General features: G+C 39.5%; 1 protein-coding gene across 3 annotated transcripts in view; it reads left to right on the top strand.

The window, feature by feature from the left end:
* The first annotated feature begins 499 nt into the window (after positions 1–499).
* Positions 500–7,501, top strand: part of si:ch73-236j9.2 (solute carrier family 35 member E2A) — a 38,673-nt gene continuing 31,671 nt past the window's right edge. For 2 of the 3 annotated variants that reach the window (XM_060852006.1, XM_060852008.1), the window contains exons 1-2: positions 500–636; positions 5,151–5,254. The gene's annotated coding sequence lies outside the window, so the exon portion shown is untranslated. The remainder of the gene's footprint in view (positions 637–5,150; positions 5,255–7,501) is intronic. The other variant, XM_060852007.1, reaches the window with a different exon arrangement.

Below are 7,501 nucleotides of genomic sequence, written 5' to 3'. Positions count from 1 at the left end.
AACAAGTGAAGAAGGGTAACTGTACCCTAAACATTAACTCTGTTTCTCTCTTATCAGATGCTGCTAGACTTGCTGAGTTTTCCAGTGATTTGTTTTGGTTTCAAAAAGAATACATAAATATAAAGTGATACACAAGCAATTCAAGGATTATGTGAGGAAAACAAAACTTTTTCACACAGTATGGAATGGAATCCACAGCCTGGGCATATGGTGCAGGAAGAGACGTTCAGGAGGTCAATGGATTAATAGAAATGGTGTGCAAGTACTAGGGAAGACACAGGAGATTGGCACCAGGTAATAGAACAATTAAATAGTATCAATCCTATGATTCTGTGGTATCAGTTAAGTGAAGAGGGATGCCCCTGTCAGGGAATATGGACAATGGCCTGCTGGCCAGTTGTTGTTGTAATTCTGTCTGGGGTAAGACGCTGCAGCCCCACAATGCACAGCGGCAGGACCGCCTTGACGCTGTGGCGCGCATGCTCCTTGTCTCAGCGACGCCGCTGTTGTTGGCCGCAAATGGAGGGCGTCTCACTGTATTGTCTGTGTCTGCTCACACAGGGATGGGGAACGTGCGCTTAGCATGTGCCGGGAAAGGCTGGCCGGGCCGCGGTGGGCGGAGGAGAGACGTGGCGGGTAAGTGATGAGTGCGGACTCGAAGGGGACAGTTATGATATGCGAACGGGAGAGGGCCAGTAATCTTGCGGACCCGAAAGGGGCAATAATATTAGTGCGGACCCGAAAGGGGCAATAATATTAGTGCGGACCCGAAAGGGGCAATAATATTAGTGCGGACCCGAAAGGGACAATAACAATGGTGCGGACCCGAAAGGGACAATAACAATGGTGCGGACCCGAAAGGGACAATAATATTGGTGCGGACCCGAAAGGGACAATAACAATGGTGCGGACCCGAAAGGGACAATAACAACGGTGCGGACCCGAAAGGGACAATAACAACGGTGCGGACCCGAAAGGGACAATAACAACGGTGCGGACCGGAGAGGGCAATGCGTTGGGCTTTCCCCGTTTTGGCTGTGACTGAGAGCGGTTGTTATTGTGAGCTCACGGTGACCTTCCGGGACTCTTACTGTTGGAATTCCTTTCGCTATTTAAAATAAATCTACCGCAAATACCGACAGTCATTAAGTGGAAGAAGATAGTCTGCAGCTTGTCTTCTAGATGAGACAGTGGTTTGCAAAGACATTTGGATGTCCTTGTGTGCAGGTTAAGCCGAAGATCAGGTGTCCCTCCCTCTGAATGTTTTAGCTCAATGTCTCAGAACTGCATACCACATTTAGGTTTAGGAGTTCGCACACGATTAACTGGGAGTGACTGGGAGAAGTCGAAGTATATGGTGCTGGAAAAACATAGCTGGTCAGATATCATCCGAGGAATGCTTCATTCTTGATGGAGAGCTCACACCTGAAGCGTCGACTCTCCTCCTCCGAGGATGCTGCCCGACCTGCTGCCCTTTTCCAGCCCCACACTCTTCACTCTGATCTCCAGCATCTGTAGTCCTCACTTTCCCTGGGGACGGGACAAAGTAAAGCAATTGGTTTTGTTTCTTGTGCAGAGATTTCACCGACAGCACTATAAATCTGCAACAAACAAAAAATAAATCACAATCGTGTCTACGTAAGCAGCTCTCCAGTCAAAAACTTCGTGAAAGTAACTTTTCCACCCGAATTCTTCTCTTTTAGCAAGTAATGATGTAACAAGCAATTCGTTCCATTAGAAGTTAGTCTTTCATTGGATAAGAGTTATCTGAAGTTCTTCAAAACAATTTGAATTCTTGATTTCAAATCTTAACCAAAATTCAAAATTGTGCGGTATTTAAGGAAAAATCATTACATTCAGTAAGTAATGTAATAAGTGAAAATCCTGAACATTATTCACATTTTTGAGATTTTTTACTTCAGGCTGATTTGGGAGTGTTCCCTTATAAGTTCTGCCACATCTCATCTGCAGTTAGCATGAGAAAGCTGAATAATTTGCAGAATTTGGAAATGATTGTCGTTTTTAGAAGGCACAAAAACAGAAATTGCTGAAAAATTTCAGCAGGTCTGGCAGAATGTAGAATTCATGTTTTGGGTCTAGTGATCCTCCAGAATTTTTTCGCTTTCATTTTTTATAATGCATTGACAGACTGGGTAATATTCAACCCTCAATGTGTAGAACTCTCCTTCTCTGTGAGTGAGGCCATGTATCATATAATATGCTAAACCAAGGCCTTTGTGTATATTATATCTCATATATAAAACTATTGAGATGCCCCAGGGGCATGTGTTTAACTGTCTGAGGTGAAAGTATAAACCAATTTGCATCAATAGATGGTACGCCTCATAAACTTGTAAACATGTCATGTCTGAACAGATTGGCAAGTTAGATTCTGCAGTGTGGAATATTTACAAAAACTGTTGACAATGTCAGAAATGTTAGCATGCAGAAGAATAATTTGACTTGGTTATTAAGGGAATGTCAAAGGATCAGGTGGGCAAAGGTAACATGACAGACAAATTTGTCAAAGTGCATCAAGAGGTTGTTTCCCGAATCAGTACGTTGAGCAACCTACCTGGGAACAGGTTAATTTTAGACAACTTTGTGCAGTACAGAAGAGGCCTTTCATTCCATCGGGTCTGTAACACCAAAGATCTCTTAATTTGTATAGACTAGAATCCCTACTGTGTGGAAACAGGCCATTTGGCCCAACAAGTCCACACCAACTCTCTGAAGAGTAACCCACCCAGACCCATTCCCCCACCCTATATTTACCCCTGACTAATGCACCTAAACTACACATGCCTGAACACTATAGGAAATTTGTCGTGGCCAATTCACCTAACCTGCACATCTTTGGAGAGTGGAAGGAAACTGGAGCACCCAAATGAAACACACACAGACACTGGGAGAATGTGTAAACTCCATACAGTTATCCGAGGCTGGAATCAAACGTGGGTCCCTGGTGAGGCAGCAGTGCTAATCATTGAGCCACATGCTGCCCATTACGTAATGTGAAATGAGGTAAGATTAATACGAGACCTCAGAGGATCGTCTGAGATTAGTGATCACAATGTGGTAAAATTTCAGATACAGTCTGATGAAGAACAATGCTGGTCTAAATTCTGTGGGTTCATCTTAAGAGCAATTTCAGGGTTGTATAGAAAGGGTTGTCTGACACTGCCTGGGAGCAGTGGCAGCCAAGCTGATACCTCAGAACGCTCAGCAAAGATTTATTCCAGTCGAAATAGAGGACTCAGAGAAGGATGAATCACCTGTTGTTAAAGGCAGTTAAGGAATATATCCAATCAAAATCAAGGCATATAGTGTCAAAACTAATGGTAGAATGTAAGATTGGGAATTTTTCAGAACCAGCACCAGATGCCTGAAAAGCTAATGAAGAGAAAATTGGAAGTAAAATGGCAGGAAATAGAACAAACACAAACAGCAAGAACTTCTGAGTATAGAAAGAAAGGAGTGTTGTCCCCTTGAAGGATGTGACTAGGGAATTGAGAAATGGCAAATGATTTAAATCAATATTTTGAGCATGAAGCATCAAGCTTCATGGTGAAGGATGCTAAACATCCCAAGATGCTAATGGGAAAAGTCTTGTAAATGTTTCTATCATGAGGGACAACTAATTTGTGTTTGTGTCAAACTAATGAGAGTGAAGACAGGTTTCCTGGTAGCCTGTAGCTAAGGCTATTAAAGGAAGTGGCTGCAGAGATAGTGGAAGCAATGCTCAAAATTTTCCAGCACGTGTAATTCTGGGAGGATTCCAGCAAATTTGAACCACTAATGTCAGGTTCCTATTCAAGAAGAGATGGGAAGCAGGAGACTATAGGCCAACAGCTGTTGTTAGATTTACTAGAGTCCAATATTAAGGAAGAAATAGCAGGACATTTCGAAAAGCTGAATACAATCGAACTGATTCAGCGTGGCTTTGCTAAAGCGAAATCATGTTTAACAAATTTCCTGGACTTTTTGAGGATATAACAAATAGTTGACATAACAACACTGTTCACCAAATAGATGAAAAATATTTAGATTTCCAGAAAGCATTCACTAAGGTGTCACACAAACATTTATTGCACAAGATACAAGGTCATGGTGTCGAGGGTAACAGCATGGATTGAGCATTTGAAACATAGAAGACCGAGTCAGGATTAATGGGTCTTTTACAGGTCGGAAGGATGTAACTTGTGGAGTGCCACAAAAATCACTTCTACAGCCTCAATTATTTATTGTCTTAGCAAGTTTTGAGAAGATTTCTAGCTCAGATTGAGGTCTATTGTCTATAATAATTACTTGGAGGGCACAGAGTGAAATGTATCCATATATAGTATATGTCTGGAATTCTCTACTCCAGAGAGTTGTGGAGGCAAGATCACTCTAAGCATTGAAAAAGGAGGTAAGTAGATTTTGAAATAACCATTTAAGGTTTGAGGAGCTGGCATGAAAGAGGCTTGTGCCAGATCGGCCAAAATCTTATGGAATGATGGGGCAGGCATGAGTGGCTGAATGGCCTACTGTCTTATGATGTTGTACTTTATCACTGTTCCCTAATGTTTGTTGGACAAAAATTGTGCTCTTTTAGTTAACCTTGTACTGTACTGCACTGTTCACCAGTACAAAGCTGTTTGTTACCAAAACAACATGCTGAAGAAGCTGGAAATCTAAAATTATAAACAGAATGGTGAAATACTCAGTGGTTTTGGCAGCATCTGTGGAGGGAAACAATGTTAGCATTTCAGGTCTGTGACCTTTCATCCAAGGTTTTAGAAATAGATTCACCGCAGGGCTAGATTAATTGTTTATTACCTGCTTTCATTTGTCTCTTTTCAGTAATCACTTGACTATTGTGTCAGATCTGCTGATTTTTTTTTCCCCTCCTCACCTTGTTGGATAATCCCTGACCTCCCATTAGGACATTTCTCATGGTTTAACAAATAGTAAGAGCAACTGGATGGTGTGGGGCATTAGATTGTTAATTTGCTTCGTAAGATTGAGAGTTGGAATTCCATATGGCAACATATATTTTGCATGAAAGTTGCTTATTCACCCAGTTAAATAGTGAGAAATGATGTGTTTCATTGTTTAAAGTCTTCAAGTTGAAATGTTAAGCCTGTCTGTCTTTTCTGATGGTTCAGGTGGACAATAAAACTTTCATGGCGTTCTCTGAAGATGGCATGTTTTCCTGTTCACTCGATCAATATTTTTCCTTCAACCAAAATCATCAAAAGTGGATTAACTGGTAATGTCATCACTGTTTGGGAGCAAAGAAAAATACTACATTTATTTATTTCATAACTTCAAGCAGTTAATTATATATGAGATAAGGAATGGAGTAAATGCTTTCCTGAAGAACTTCAGTAAATTACACAAGATTATTGTAACTAAATTGTAAGACATGTTGAAATTTTCCAGAGAAGTATGTTGAAAATGTGTTATTTGAAATATTTTAAGTGTCAATATGTGTGATAAATGAGTTCTTCGTATATAATAAGTTTTACAGTTTTTTTGTGAAGCTTAGTGTTTTCAGTTTGCTGTTGTTGATCTTCAGGTTAAAGTCTTACTCCAGAGCATTCAACTCAAAGTCTACACTGATATTCAATGTGGTGCTGATAGTGCTGTGTTGTCAGGTTCAGTCTTTCAGATAAGATATTAAACGCTGTCTGCCTTCTCTTATGAAATTTAAAGATCCCACAACACTTACTGTGCACATCAGAGATTACTTCCCTTCGGTTCTTTCTGGTAATCATTTATACCTCAGATTGACTTATCATTATCAATTGTAATTTTGAATGTTCGGAGGTTGTGAAATACATGATGTAAATACAGGTCTTTCTTTTAATTTTTATTGGCCAAGTAGAATCTGTCTTAATCTTTACTTTTGTCTCTATAGCTTTTTCTTCCTCTCATATGTTCATGGGATGTGGACATCACTGGCTGGCCAGTTTTTTGCTCCTTCCTGGTTACCCTTGAGAATGTATTCATGAGCCACTTCCTGGAACCATTGTAGTTTATTGGCATGGGTACGCCCAGAATGCTATTAGTGCAGTGGTTAAGACAGGATATGAATTAAAGCCAAGAATTATTTTGGTGTGGTGGTAGTGCCCCTACGTCTGAGCCAGAAATTCCACTTTTACAACTCAACTGTCCTAGGTGTATCACAACAAGTTGGACTAATTATTCAAATGATTACTTTCTTTTTGAAAACACCACCCTTCCTTTCAGCTTGTTTGGCGTAATGCTCTTTGAACAATTACTGTACAATTCAGCTTATAAAATGCTAAAGATTTAATACTAACTTAATATTTTAATTTGCTAAAGACTGCCATCTGAAGCATGTCCAAGCAACGTTTTGTTTTATCCAAACGGTGACATGATTTGCTTCACCATGGCACTGAATTTGAACACTGACACCTTCTGTTTTTTGAAATGCGTTTAAAATCTCTGTGGTGTTTCTGAATAACATATCTATTGGCTTTATTGTAAAAGTTAGTGACTTGCTATCCCCTGAGTTTACCTTTAATCAATGCTGCAGTGTTATACATGAAACCTAGCATGTTGACTTCCACTGTGTGTATTTTGTTGCCTTGCATTCAATGCTTAGTGTGTATTTGTTTCACTTATTTTGTGAAAGAAACAATAGTTATGCATCATTGGAACATAGCAAATTGATTACAAAGCTATCTCAAATTTGGTCATCTCTGGAGTGAGGCTTTGCCTGTTTGGAACTTGCCAGTTTTTAGGAAAGAAATTTTGTTATTTCAAATCCTAATGCACTAATGAGATACTGGAGAACTAAATGATTTGATTACAAAGCACGTTTGGTTAATTGCCTTCTCACTTCTCACTCATTGGATTTAATAACTTTCACATCTTGCCCATCTCGTTGAGATCTTTTTAAAATGAGAAAAGAAATAAAATAAAAAAATAAAATGAGAAAAGATCAATCAAACTGAAATGATGTTAAAAAAAATCCTGTATTAGTTTAACTGAAAATTCTGGTTTTTATTCTTGCAAGGTTGTATTAATAACTGGAATGATTCTGTTTGAACTAATTGAGCCAACTTCTGTTATGAAGATAAACTGGAGAAACTAGGTCTGTACTGTTTGAAGAAGAGAAGGTTTGATTGAAGTCTTCAAAATCATGAAGTCTAGACAGAGAAAACAGGAAGAAATGTTCCCACTCAAAGGGATCAAGAGAGGGTACATATTTAAAGTAATTCCTAAAAGAAGCAAAAGGGATATGAAGAAAAACATTTTCACATGATGAGTGGTTCTGACTGTGGTGAGAGAGGTTTAATTGAGGCACACAAGAATTAGAAGGTTATTTGAAAAGGAACATTGTGCATGGTTATGGGAGATAAAGGAGAATGGCACTGAGTGAGATGCTCCTTTGGAGATCGAGACAGACGTGACATGACCCCATTCTGCACTGTAATAATTCTGTGATCTGAAAGATTCTGACCAGTATTCATGGAATTTCAAGGCT

The sequence above is a fragment of the Hemiscyllium ocellatum genome, chromosome 37 (genome assembly GCF_020745735.1).
Source record: "Hemiscyllium ocellatum isolate sHemOce1 chromosome 37, sHemOce1.pat.X.cur, whole genome shotgun sequence".
Lineage (NCBI taxonomy): Eukaryota > Metazoa > Chordata > Chondrichthyes > Orectolobiformes > Hemiscylliidae > Hemiscyllium > Hemiscyllium ocellatum.
This window is presented reverse-complemented; position numbering and strand designations above follow the sequence as displayed.